Source organism: Amblyomma americanum, chromosome 1 (genome assembly GCF_052857255.1).
Source record: "Amblyomma americanum isolate KBUSLIRL-KWMA chromosome 1, ASM5285725v1, whole genome shotgun sequence".
Classification (NCBI taxonomy): domain Eukaryota; kingdom Metazoa; phylum Arthropoda; class Arachnida; order Ixodida; family Ixodidae; genus Amblyomma; species Amblyomma americanum.
The window spans coordinates 230,757,748-230,771,521 of record NC_135497.1 but is presented as its reverse complement, the minus strand read 5'-3'; the positions used below and the strand labels follow the sequence as shown (position 1 = coordinate 230,771,521).

Genomic DNA, 13,774 nt, shown 5'->3' with positions numbered 1-13,774 from the left:
CACACACCGAAGTGCAGGGCACAACTGCAGACCTAACGCGAACCAGAACCGCAACACAGAGTGCATTGGCACTCGCCCATGCAATCCTGCCTTTGAAGCATGATAAACTTGTCTTCTGTAGGACTACCTTTCTGTGAATGTTCAAATACGCACGTTATTAGCGGTTATTTTCTTCTGTAAAAGTTTGCCAGAGGCGCAGCGCTAGCACGCCCGCCAAGGCGAGCTTCGGGAGCCTCGGCACAAAATGGCGGATGGCGCCGCCGCTATACACCTTTTCAAGATCCCCCTCTGCGCGGCGCCATGTTAGCATTTTGGCGCCGCCTAACGTCAGAAAGAAGAATGAGAGCCATTTCGAGCTGTGACAACAAATTTACTCCTGCTGCCGTGCCTTGCTTCGCTTGTGCAACCAAAGTTCCTGTGACCTCTCAGCATCCCTAATTTTTGCCGTCTGTTTTTGTTGCTGTGTTGTCCACTTCCTTTTCCCTGCGCGGAGGAACAAATAGCAACTAGGTGATCTCTAATAACGCGGTCGTGAATGGAACCGAGAACGGAGCCCGCGGTGCCTGCGCTTCGTCGACTGCGTCGAGTTCGTCGCGACATGTGCTGATCAGTGGTGAGTGTTTTTACTGCGTACTCATTCCTTTGTGGGCGGCAGTGTTTGTGTGCAGCCACGCTTCATCAAGTTGCGAAGCTGCGCATGTTCCGGAGCAACTTTATACCCATTGTGCGCATTCAGCAACGTTCGAAAATAATCCTGTGTCGTCTCCTGCCAAGTTGGTGGTTGCAGGCTCATCTTGTATTAATAATGCGCATAACGGCGACACATTGATAGCTGTTGTTTAGTGTAGCCACTCTTCGGTTTGAGGAAGTGAACGTGTTGGCAGACATTCTGTGGGCACAACTAACCAGGTAATCAGTGAATAGTTGCGCTCTTGGATGATGTGTCTTAAAAGTAACATAGTATTAGTCGCCAAGGAGGGGACTCGCTAACGATCTTAGAGAGGCTAAGTGTTTGGGGTGAGACTATTTTTTTAAGAGGTTTAATGTTCCAATGGGACATCGGCTATGAGGGATACCATAGTGGAAGGTTTCAGATACGTTCGATCACCTGGGGCTCTTTGACATGCGCTGACATCACGCAGCACCTTGCGTCTGGCCCCCATGGAAACGTGGCCGCTGCGTCCGGTATCGAACCCGTGTCCTCGTGATTAGCAGTCAAGCGTCCTAACCAGTGAGCCCCCGCGCAGGGTAATGCCGATTCAAGACACCGAGAAGAATGACACCCGCTTTCGCATCACCTGTGAACGCCACGGCGGCAAGAAAGCGCACGCTCTTGCTTGCACTTATTCTTGCTAGTGCTGGTATGCCGAGCGTAATTTAATGGGCGCATACTCTTGAGTAAAAAAACGCAATCGTCGCTGTCACACCCGTGCGTTCATGTCATCGAAATAAGAGCTTGATTACACGTACTCGCGTTTTTTGCGTGCCGTACGGCTGGAGAAGCAAAAGTGGGTGCTTGGTGTTATTGCTTCGTCTGACTGAAAAACGTTCCTTGAAAAATGGCTTTGAATGGAAGTTTCTTCCCCGCAAAGTTTGCTAGTAGCTAGTAATGGCTGCAGCGAGAATGCTTTGTTTACTGGTACATTGCTTCATTTAACTGCATAGTCGGATAAAGTGTAAGGTACTGCACTGGGCATTTAACCACTAATAATGTCTAGGAGGCAATGTAGGCTAGCTGCATGCATTTTTTTATTCATTAAGTGTGCCATAATGCATAGTGAGAAATTTGCAGTGGTTATGTAGAAAAGAGTGTCTGCCCACAACATGTGCATAACTTAGAGATGATGGTCTTATAATGTTTGATAAAGATTATGATTATAATGCTTTGTTGAAATTGTCTCCTTGAGACTGCTGATTTGCATTGCTTAGTAAAAGGCAGTTTTCTGAATTCAACATCTAAAAACTATATTATGGAAGAGTAATGCACCAATAGTTATGTGCTCTTTTCATTTGCAGAAACCATGACGTACACCCACTCAGATGACACCAAAGAGTGGTCAGAAGACATGAACGACTGGCCAGAGATAAGGGGACCGGACATTGTGTTCTACTTAGTGCAGACAAAAGCCTGTGACCTGCTTGAAGTAAGAGCATACAAATCATTAGAGTCATATAATTACTTGCAGTCAGGGTGGGTGGGGAAAGTACTTGCACACAAAGTGAGTGATGGCATTGTGATGCTAAAATCTGAAGTGACGCCCTCACAGGCTGTAAGTAGCAGGCCACATCAAGCGTGGCTGTCAGCAAAGAGAACAGGTGAAGTTCTGCGTGCTGGTTACTCCTGCATGGCTGGACAGGCAAGAGTGTGCAGCCATGTGGGAGCGCTACCGTGGAAGGTGGACTGTGAAGTTTCTCGTGGCTTCACTGGAAGGGTCTGCACAGACGCTGCCGCAAAATGGAATAGAGGAACAAAACGCAACGTTGAGCCCAGCAGACTTGACCACATAGACTTCAAGTCGAAGCAAAAAACAGTCGACCCTGAAGTTCAGGCTAAGACTGTGCCTTTTAAAGCGCCACTCTCGGAAGAGGAATTGAAGAAAATGCATGAGGAGTCAGGATATCCCGAGCTCTTCAATAATCCAGGTATCATCCATTTTGTTAATGTGCTCAGCTGTTTTCAACTTCTGTCTTTACTTGGCTGCGTGCTGAGTAAATGGCAGATGCTAAATGTTCCCATGCATGGTTTTGTGCAAAGCCAAATGCACGTTTGGTTCCAGATTCCCCTCACGTGTTTTGTAGGACAGTTTTCCCTGTTACTTGAAAATGGTTCTAGGTCTTGGCAGGCTGAAAAACCTAACTTGCTATTGCTAGCATGTCAGCCTTATTACATATTTAAAGCACAGAAAAAGTTTAACCGCTTGTTGTAGACTATATAGATAGAGGTTACAGAGGCATATTCGTTTCAATGTGGTGTGCTCTTTCATTCCACTTCCAGGCACACAGCTTTATGCAACGTTCAGTGCAGCACCACGGCAGCCCAGCAGACTTCGGCAAGAGGCTGCACCACATGGCAGCCATGAAGCCACAAGTGATTCACCAGCCAGCTGCCTTCGATGCTGTGTGCCTTCTATAACAAGTTTATAAACTTATCGCCAAAGGCAGCAGCAGCTTTGGACAAAGAAACAAGGAGCCAAAATTCGCCACTTTGGCTAATGGCGCGGTGCCTTAGATTGAGAGTATCTTGTATAAGAAAAGTGCCTAAGAAAAGCAGCACACCAGGTTACAAAGCAGTCAGTGCTATAATCAGTCCCACGTTTTCTGGCAATGAAGCTACGAAGTATGGCCAGAAATATGAAACAGTGGCTCGTGCACAATTTGAAAAAAAAAAGCAGGGCATACTGTGACACGGTGCGGCACAATATTATGTCCAGATATGCCCTGGCTCTCTGCGTCTCCCTCTGGTCTCCTTGAGACAGCTCCCGCTGTTCTAGGAATAAAGTGTCCACATGTGATGAACTGTGTGGACCTTGTGCGTTCTGGAAGGCACGACGTTAAGGAGGTTGATGTGAAGGCACATGCTGTCCGAAAATGGGCCGAACAGTTACTATGCCCAAGTTCAGCTGCAGATGCTGTGCACAGGTCGTGAACTCTGTTATTTTCACATGTGGAGTATAGAAGCTGAAATTGTTATTGAAGTGCATTTTGCACCTATGTTCGTGAACTCAAACTTGCCACGACTCCAACAGTTTTACTTCCGTGACCTCCTGCCAGAATTGGAAAGGCGCCAAGCGTCTGGACGGCTTATTATCTCCACAGAGTACTCAAGGTTCTGTGAACTCAGAGTTTGAAAAGGGAGTGCGTATTATCCAGTACTTCATTTAAAGTGCGAGATATTGTGTGTCTGAAGTATGCTTGCACAATAGGCAACCCTGTAATTCATGAATTTATTGCCGGTCCAAGACAGGTATTCAACAAGTTATGGCCTATAATTGTTGCCCTGTGTGATCTATAGAGCATGCGATCTGCTCAGTGCACAACCATTGTTATAATTAGGGGAGAAGAAAGTTGGACTAGTTGGTTGATATGCATACTGAAGAAGTTGGCGCGGAAAAAACAAGGACAAGCGAGAACTTCAGGTGTGAGTAGCGCTCGTCTTTGTCTCGCTTGTCCTCGTTTCATCGCGCCAACTTGTTCAGTATGCATTGTTATAATCCATATCTCCATGGCCAACGCACTGTTACGTGTAATGATGTCTACAGTTTCCACTTGTTTTGTGTGTACATTGCTTAATGACCACCGTGCTATTTGGGAAATATTTGCAAATAAAATAAGTGCATATTGCATTGCTGGCACAATGTAATTACAGAGCGAACAAACTCATTTTAACGAGTGAGTACCATAAGGCCTTTTAATTGCAAATGCACCTATTTAGTTCCACATTTATTGTGCATCCATAAACTGGAAAACTGTGTTTGTGAAACACCTCAAGTGCAAATATCTTAAAGTCCAGTCAGCTGTGAGAACTGTTGACATTGGCTGCAAGCAATACCAATCTAGAAAATGCTGATGCGAAGTAAAGCCACATGCATGTGTGCAGTGTCCCCACATCTGCTTTGCCAGTTCTTTGCTTCATATGCACATTGAGTATTAGAATGACCTCTTTTTTAAGGTATTAGTGATAAGTTTTGAGCACGTGTAAGGACCTGTTTTTTAAATGCCAGCCACGTCATTGCTTTGGAATGAGGTCCTTTCCAAGTTTTAGCTTGAAAGGCTACTGCAACATGGCTCCAGTCATATAGCACGACTACTTTATTTTGTTCACTTTCCACAGTAGGGAGTCTGACCAAGCGTACTCTTGTACTTGGCACAAATTTATGCAGTTGTGGCTTCTCTCCTGGTAGCGATTAAAGGGCATTTGAGATTGCAAAGCCCTGCACAAACAAGAATCATCTGACCTATCGTCTTCTTGGACTTGATGGGCAGGGCCTGATTAAATATTCTGTAGGTTTTAATCCTGTTTATTGCGTGCTCCACGTGAATACGCGCAGAAGCTATCCGTCTCGTCCTGGTGACTTCCTCTTCACTGAGTTGAGATTTCCCTGCAAAATGACATATCCATGAGGCAATCCAGTCATTCATTATCGCATGGTTACGCGATACCCTTACCTTTTGTGAAGGCAGGCACGTTTAGCTTCACTCCTTGGATTATCATGCTTGTTGTCAGCGTGAAGCCTCTGTCAGCCATGACTTCATCTCCTGGGCCGAGATGGTCCTCCAGCTTGCAGTCTTGTGTGATATATTTGTCCGATGCACGTCCTCCATAAGCTGGAGATACATACATTATGTAGCCATTTGGTGCTATGGCAATAAGAAACTTCACACTGTTGTGCGCCTTGTAGCTGCTGTAGGTTTGAGCCCTTGGCATCAGTTTTTTGGCCGCTGCAGGTTTATCTCGGAGCAGTCGACAATACATGCGGTTGTGTCGTATCCGTTGTCAATGAATGACTTGGGCATGCTGTTTCGTATGATTGATCGTGGTAGCCAAATTACGACTTTTTTCATAATGGTGTACAACACCTACAGGACATGCCTGAAAATGTTGCAGACACTCCCTACAGATATTTGAAATATTCTAGCCAAGTGCCCATAGAGAAGGCCAAGGCGCAGTCGCATGAGAGTGAGCAGCAGTTGATCTTCATAGGGGAGCACAGTGAAGACCTTCCTCGATTCTACTTTCACTGCTGCGACCAAGTTTCGGAAGGGTCTTTTAGCCAGCCCCGTATAAAAGACACAGTCGTCTTCTCCTAACGTTGCTGCAGATAGCTGCTGCTTCTTTGACCATGTGCCAAGTCCAGGTTGGCAATAACTATGCTCATTGTTCTGGTCCTGCATTGAAAGAAAGTTGCAAGAGTTACTCAAGAGTGGCACCAAATAACAAAACAAGGCACCAATACTAGTGGTTAAAGTCTCATGATTATCCAAGACTACACCTGCAAATTTTCCACAAATAGTCCTGAAATACTTTCCATCTCCATATCACAAAGCCAGCTAGACATAACTTCAAGCACAAGTCATCAGCATGCCACGACTGCTGGAACCCTTTTACCTCCTTCCTGACTGGTGATAAGAAACTCATTGGCCATAAACAAATTTCTTCTTATTGCAAAGAAAAAGCAACAGTAAGTTGCCAGGTCTGTATGTCGGTGCAGATGGTAAACCTAAGCAGAGCTGCATTCCCTGACTGCAGCTTGTGAGCTGCACATATTTTTGAAGTGGTGGCGCACCTGTCAACTTTTGAGTTTTTTTCTGAGCCCTAAGTAACACCTTAAAGGATGAACCAGAGCAGTACACATTTTAAATGTATTCCAGTAATAAAATGGCTTCTGCATTTCAAGAAACTAGCGCCTTGAATTCTTCAGCTATTTGTGGCCACATGGACTCTATCAGCATGAACTTTTGTTTGCTTTCGCGGTGGACCCAACCCGCAGCAACCAAAAAAATTTGACAATAGAACATTCCTTAAGTTTCCCTACGCGTTCCAAAGGTTCTCTTCACAAAATTGGTGGAAAACTTGTTTCTGCTGAGGTGTAAACAACTGTGGCACACATTGTGGACTGGCATTTCACATCATCAGAACATGATAGAGGATTGCGGAAAAAGTGCTCACTGAAAAGCCTATTATATGATATCCAGCAATACTTTTAGTCATATGAGTTTAAAAAATCATTGCCTCCACATCACGCCACATTTAGCGCACTAAAAGGTCATCTCCTCAGCCGTTTCAGCAACTGCCTGCATTATGGAAAAATATTGTGCATTCAGTGTCAGCAGTAGCGTGATGTACAGTAGCACCCAGTATGCTTTCTGATGTGCAAGATGATCTTGGAGCTTTTTCCCCAAACATTTGAAAACCGGTATGCGAAGAGAACTTATCCGCCTAGCCGCAAATCTTAACATTTTAAGCCGTGACCTTACAAGTGTTGTCTACTAAGCATATACAAAAGCACGCAAAGAATGTCTACTACATTCAAGTCAGTGCGAAAGCACCCTTTTTTTCCTTGTAGGAGATTACGAAGAGTGGGCAGTGTCGCTGGACGGAGAGCTCACGGAGGACGAACAGACAACGAACAATTTTGCTCGCGATTTGTACCCATCGGATTAGTGCTTACGCACTAAAAGTCCTTGTTACCTCCATATCAGAGTGCTTCAACGTAAATGGAAGCAGAGTGCTTCGACGTAAATTGAATCACAAGCGCTTAATATGTCACGGCATGTGCATTCCGAGTGCTGCCAACTAAAACGACAGATTGCAGATGATAGGAGTGCACTTGCCATAGTAGGAATTACTTGGTCTGGAATTGCCTCCTCGTCTATGTCGGGCACTACCTGCATCGAAGAAAAATGCGTGTCAATTGTTGATCACAGTACTAAGCACATTCGCTTGTTAGAACTTATGTAGAACTTAGTGCTAACACAGGCCCCTATGAAAGCATTTACCACAGCAGTTGCCACTTCATCTGATTTCGGCTCCTCGACCATGTCATCAGCTGCCTGTATCAATTGACATTAAAGCACAGTTACCAATGTGTGGTTTTAATTTATTTATACAATAAAAAATGTGCTGCAGCATGCATATTTATCACCGCTAGCTTCCATTATGCAAGTCAAATTCATTTTCCGGTCCAGAATTCAACCACAAACCAAATGCAAGCCATTTTTTTAGTGTTTCACTTCACATTGACTACTTTTTATCAAATATGCACTAAGACAGGTTACAGATGGGTATTAGCAGTTTAATACATCATAGTGTTGGGACCCAATGCCTGATTCAGCGCCAGCAGAAAAGAGTTACAGCACTTGAGATTGTTATAACTATTTTATAGGTAAGAGCATCGCGTAGTGATGACCAGTGGCCTTTTGGTCAGAATTATGCTCATAATGTTGCTATCTAGCACCAGCTCAACCATTTATGCAGTTCTGTGGTGTAACTGGCCTTTACACCTAACCTAGATGTCAAAGCACAGTCAGTCAGGCAACCCACATTTTACTCTAGATGCGTTGAAAGCTGGAACTTGTCCACCGAAGGCACTGTTTGGTGGATGAACAGGGCCGAATAAAATACCTATACACTAAGGTGTGCAAGTTACATGCATACATACAAGGCAGCAAAAATAAAAATTAAAGGGTATTCATCTAAAGCTGTGTGTGCACTTATCCAGAAACACCTCTGCCTATGAGGCAGTGACATATTGGTATGTGGTGCGATGATGCATGAACTCGGCCATCGTGCAGTGATGAAGTGAAACTAGCCCTTGGTCCAAATTACACAATGGTGTTGTATTTGAAAGTTTCCATTCTGAGCAAAGTCTGTATTTATTAGCAGTTCAGATATGCTTACGTGAATATGAACTTCTCTCACAGCTTGTATCATGTAACGAAGATAAAGCATTCAATGACGCTGCCTTTTGGCATTTTTGGTGTTAGATGCTGACTGCGGAAGGAAACATTAGCGTGACCATGTCCTGCCTTAATGGATATACTGATGCAAGCTGTACTATTGGGGAGAAAAGTTTGTGGGACGTGAGTTCTTGGAATGAATCAATGATATTGAACGGTTTTAAAGGCCTAAATTCCCCTTCCTTTGGTAACAATATCGGGTGACTGGGTAGCGAGGTGGAGCCGCAATAAACGTTTGTTTTTCTAAAAACTCTCATCCCACAAACATTTGTCCCCACAGTACAGATGGTTCCTACTTGATATGCTCGAGCAACTTTCTAGATAAGAGAAAATGTTTATAAGAGCTTTCATTCGCATTACTTTGCACCTAACAACGATTCCAAAATCTCACAAGGGCATGATTTAATGACCTAGCAGAGCGTAACTGCGAGCAATCAATGATGCCATGACATGCACACAAATGTGCTCCAAAATGTGAAAGTTGTGAACATTAAGTGGTATGCAAGGCTTTCACTTACCAAGCAAGCCTCATACTCATCAAGTGGTATTTAAGTATCCTTGTCATCAGACATGGACTGCACAAAAATAACAATTTGACCATTTAGTGCTTTCCTCGTAACCTTTGACAACATTTACTGAATACGCCAAATCAGCCATATTCACCATGAATGCAGGGGCATCTTTAAAATTGTCAATTTCACCTTAGATGAATAACTATGTGTCATTGCAGCTGAAGGAAACAACTTGTCTGAAAGACAGTTATGCATAGTTACCTTTCGGCATGAAAGGTAACTATGCCGAAACATAATACCAGCACTCTCTAGTATGCAAATTATGCACCCACGTACAGGAGAGGAAGAAAACAATTTTCAGGGCATTCACTCAATGCTGCACGTGCACTTATCAAGACACTGTTCTGCCCATGAGGTAGGGGCCTTTCAATGGTACTTGTTTGGTATGTAACAGTGCAAAGAAAAACGGCAGAGTAATTACCTTACCGACTAGGAGGCTTGTCTGCATTGTAATTTTTCTTATTAGCAAAACAACTATATAAAAATGCCAAACACGTTTCACTGAGCGCCAAAATATTTGATAAGGCTCGACAGACACGTAAGTGAACCAGGGACCGAATCTGATCTCGCTTCTTTTCACCTCAAAAATACATGCAGACACCAACGGATGTCCAAATGCGTACCAGAGCACGCGACTGGAGCGCTTTGGAAAAAGTATGAAGAATGTACTGCGCTCTACCTGCTTAGATCGCCCAGGGCTGTATCACAAATGCTTACAAAAAAAAAAGGGGGGGGGGGGGGGCGAGCACCAGAGAGAATTATTCTCCGAAGCGCATGAAAAAGTAAAGTAACGTGCGTCTGGTTTCGCCGATTCGCGATGTTGCTTAACTGCGCAAGCTCCAAAACCTGAACGAGCATGCCATCGTCTCTTTTGATTATTTCATTGTGCCTGCGGACTTTGTCTGGGCATTGCACCGTAAGAATCAGAAGATAATAAACTTACCAAATCTGGACACGCTTGCGCGCCAACGTCAGTTATCTGTCCAGCATCGCTGCACAACCCCGTCTCGGCGCAAGCCGATCTCCGCATCTATAGAGAGGCACGAGCTGTCACACTTTCGAAATGCGCGTGAAATATGGGCGTGAAACATCACAGCGTACCTTCTTCGGTTGCGGTGTGTACGTCTGTCTGACTAGGCGGCGTCGTCTAACAACCACGTGAAAAAAGATGCTGTTAAATCGTCGTAGCAGAAGCGTGTGCGCTCATCTGGGTCGTGAGTGAAAGACGACGGAAACTTACTTTCTTCTCGTAGCCCATATCCAGCATGGGGACAGCGTTTTCGCCCGTCTTCTTTCCTCTGACGAAGTGTCGCGAGCACACACGGGAGGCTTCTGTCGCGATAAAGTTCTTCCTGTTGACGACTGCGATCCACTGCTGCCGCAGTTCAGGCGACGCGGGGAAACGATGCAGAGTAAACATATCGCATCGACACTCCTCTCGCGGAACGCTGTGCTGCGGGCACACGATGACGCCTAGAATGTTTCTTTTGCGCTGGTTGTTAGTGCAGCCGTAGACAGCGCAGTTCCGGTCAGATGATTTTTCGATCAGAGTACGACATAGTAGAAGCACGCCGCTTCGAAAGCACAGACAGGGCCAATGAACTGCTGGGCGAGTCGGCGATGACACAGCTCGGAGAGAGGTGGCAACTGTGGTAGGATACTCTCAACACCAGGGATGCCAGCGCAGGCGCGCTGGTTCAAGGATAGGCCGTGAAAAGGTCTATATCGGGACGTGCTTTTCGCCATTAGTCTTACTGGCCCATTCGGAAAAGCGCAGATTAACTCAAATAAAAATTACGCGGATTACTGAAACATGCGAATCACCGCAACTATGTTACGAACGAAATGCGACTTATTTTCTCTATTATCATCCATTGTTACTTGCTGTTTGTAAGAAGTAAGGTTAACTACTTTTATTGCGCTTAGCAGCCTGATAGAGTTAGGATATATAATAGCGGACTTTCTGTGGAAACGTTCAAAGAAGTACGGCTATAAAGTTTTATGCAGCCATATTTGCGTAAAGTACGCTGCAAAGTTACACCTTTAGAAGGATTTTAACAGGATAATCTTGGTGAATAAGCACCAGATTCGCGTTCTTGAGTTTGTATTCTACATGTTGATAAGCTCCGTAGTCTTTATGACCGAGTGTCGATGCTAAAAATGAGGCCTCTGGTACTGCCTAAAACCGGTGAACAAGCCCAAGGACTAATTAGGCTCTGCTATGGAAACGATCATCCATACTAGATAAGCCACCTGAAGAACAAGACGAGCACTGTTTCACTAGAACAGACTCTGGGCACCCTGCTGTAGTACTTACCATTCCCTCCCACATGATTAAACTAAATAACTATTCGTTTTCAGTGCGCAGTGGCTGCGAAGAACCTGGCCAGGGCGGTAGAAAGAGCTTTGGCGTACCAGAAGGAAATAAGAATCCCTGTCTTCAGAAGCGTCGTCAATATAAACTGAACCTTGCAACGTTTCAATGAAGAAACACAGTGACGAAATGTAGCCTATAGCTTCGTTGCTCTAAGAACTACCGCGAATTAAATAGCATGCCAAAGCGCATGGTGACACTTAAATGGTTTTAATGCGGCCGTCCTCTGCTATAGTTGACTGCCTGTCAAGAACGAACACTCGGCGGGGTCTTTAATCCATAAAAAATAGAGGGAAACATACTAATTCATCTGCATCAACAAAAGCGTAGCACACATCATAGTAAAGGTAAAAATAGAGTTGAGACATTGTACTTGGAAGGCTTATAACCTTCCATTCACTATGTCTTACCACCTGGAAAGTAACAGAGACGTGCAAGAACGTTAGCATCAAATGAGAGCAGAACAAATATTGACCCATTAGCTCACTGTCCGTCGTGCACACGGCGTATACCAAAGTATTTTAAAAAAGAAATGAGGCAACGGTGAACATTGAGCAGCCCACTGATTTCGGAAGGAGTGCTCGGCAGCAGATTGCATTTTTGTCATGAATCACATTACAAAGGAAATCGTAGAATACGCCCCCTCAGTATGGTCCGCACAGAGTACGAAAAAAGGTGACAGAGAATTTTCGCTTAAATTTTATGAACAAGCGAAAGCAGAATTGCATGAACGTTGGGTTGTCTTGTTGCTTTACTGTTGGCTTATCATGCTGTTTTTCATGTCGTAAATGATAGGGTTTTAACGTAGTTAAATCAAGTAAGATGAGCGATGGCAATTGAGGCAGCACCGCCTGAAAGGCAACCGCATGAAAGACACGGCACGAGCAGCGCGCGTCCATCACCGCCGCGCGGTTGCTCGCGTGATTCCGACGCCGATGGCTCTCGCGCGTCGGGAGCGGGGATCGCGGAGTGCGTCGGCGACGCGGTGTGGGTGGTAAGTATCGGCCAAGCGGGGGCGCTAGGAGTGTAAACGGTGTTGTGGGATAGCCGCACCGTTGGCAGCGGTGGCACAAACCCACAAACATCGCAGGATCTTTACGGCACAAACCCGCAAACATCGCAAGATCTAGCTCGGGGTTTACCCATCGGAATAGTGATTTGCGCGCTAAAAAGACCTGCTGAGCTAAGCTTACGGCTTAACATGGTTCAGCGAGAGCAGACGCCCAATCGGGCAGTCACCTGTGAGACGCTCAAACGGCTTTGTGAGACGACACTGCCGGCCCAACCGGTGATGCACTTGGCACAACAGCAGACTTGAGACTTTACCCCGGTGTCATTCGAAAGAACGTGAAAAGGTGCACAAATCTTGCGCGTAACTCGCATTTAAATATGGTGCCTCTTTCGATGGGAACAGCAGCAAAACAGGTTTTAGTAAGATAACCACATTTAGACAAAGTCCTTTATTCGCATTTGTATGAGTAAGCAACGTAAGGACAAAACCACCGGCTGCACACTCTGGCCGCCGGTGTTGGCTCTCAAGCTAAGCGTTACGGTTAGGTGAAGCCTTTAAGCCGAGCGCATAGCTGACCCGTCAGCTGAGCGTCGCCGAACGTAAATATAACAGCTCTCGCTGTAACAGTATTTCGCTTAGTGGAAACAGCTGCCGTCATGCAGGCGCTGTGCAATCAAGGCACCATGGAACCATACCTTAATTTACTAGAAAATATGGACAAGGGTTGCTCAGCGATGCGGCCCTTGATATCCGTAAAATGAAAGAGAAAATGCCAATCAAAAAGGGTGTCAAGCAGATGTTATTCACTGCATATCTGCAAGAAGCATTTAGAGCGCCAAAGTGGACCGTGCTCCATGCTCCTTCGCCTCCTTTGTCTACAAGCATCGTTGCGGTTTTTGGCGAGCAAATGATAGCTCCTCACTGCTGACGTCAAGTGTGCCTTGTTACGTTTCGCCTACGACGCGCGGTATAGCCGGCGCGGATGCAACGGACGCCGGGGCTTCGTTCAAAGTGGCGGTCGTTTTGACCCGTTCATCGCTGCCGCAACGCCTCCCGCCAAGCGCGTCCGGGCAGGTTTCAATGCCACGTGTCGTCGTGTGTGCGTGTGTGTGTGTGTGTGCATGTTGGTGCCCACGCTTGTCAAAGCGCGGCAGCCGGGGAGAGGAGCTCCCCAACTGGGAGGCGAGGAGGTCTAACCGGCGCCGGCCCGGCGGACGCGCACGTCACGTCTCAACATGTACGAGCGTCGCCGTATCGGGCACCTCATCCCGAGCCGTTCCTTCTTGCCCTCGACTCCGAGGGTATAAAGTCAGCTGCCCCGGACGCCAAAGAGAGACTTCGATTTCTTCCGTCGAGTAA

The 13,774-nt window shown here is 45.8% G+C and overlaps 1 pseudogene across 1 annotated transcript; it reads right to left on the bottom strand.

Moving 5' to 3' along the window:
• Positions 1 to 4,510: 4,510 nt before the first annotated feature.
• On the bottom strand, positions 4,511 to 10,296 carry LOC144116068 (uncharacterized; annotated as a pseudogene). Its single transcript, XR_013311722.1, has 6 exons — positions 10,270 to 10,296; positions 7,498 to 7,551; positions 7,333 to 7,386; positions 5,167 to 5,886; positions 4,956 to 5,099; positions 4,511 to 4,536 (listed from the first exon to the last, which is right to left on the bottom strand). The product of XR_013311722.1 is annotated as an uncharacterized LOC144116068 (transcript).
• Between the last annotated feature and the right edge of the window lie 3,478 nt (positions 10,297 to 13,774).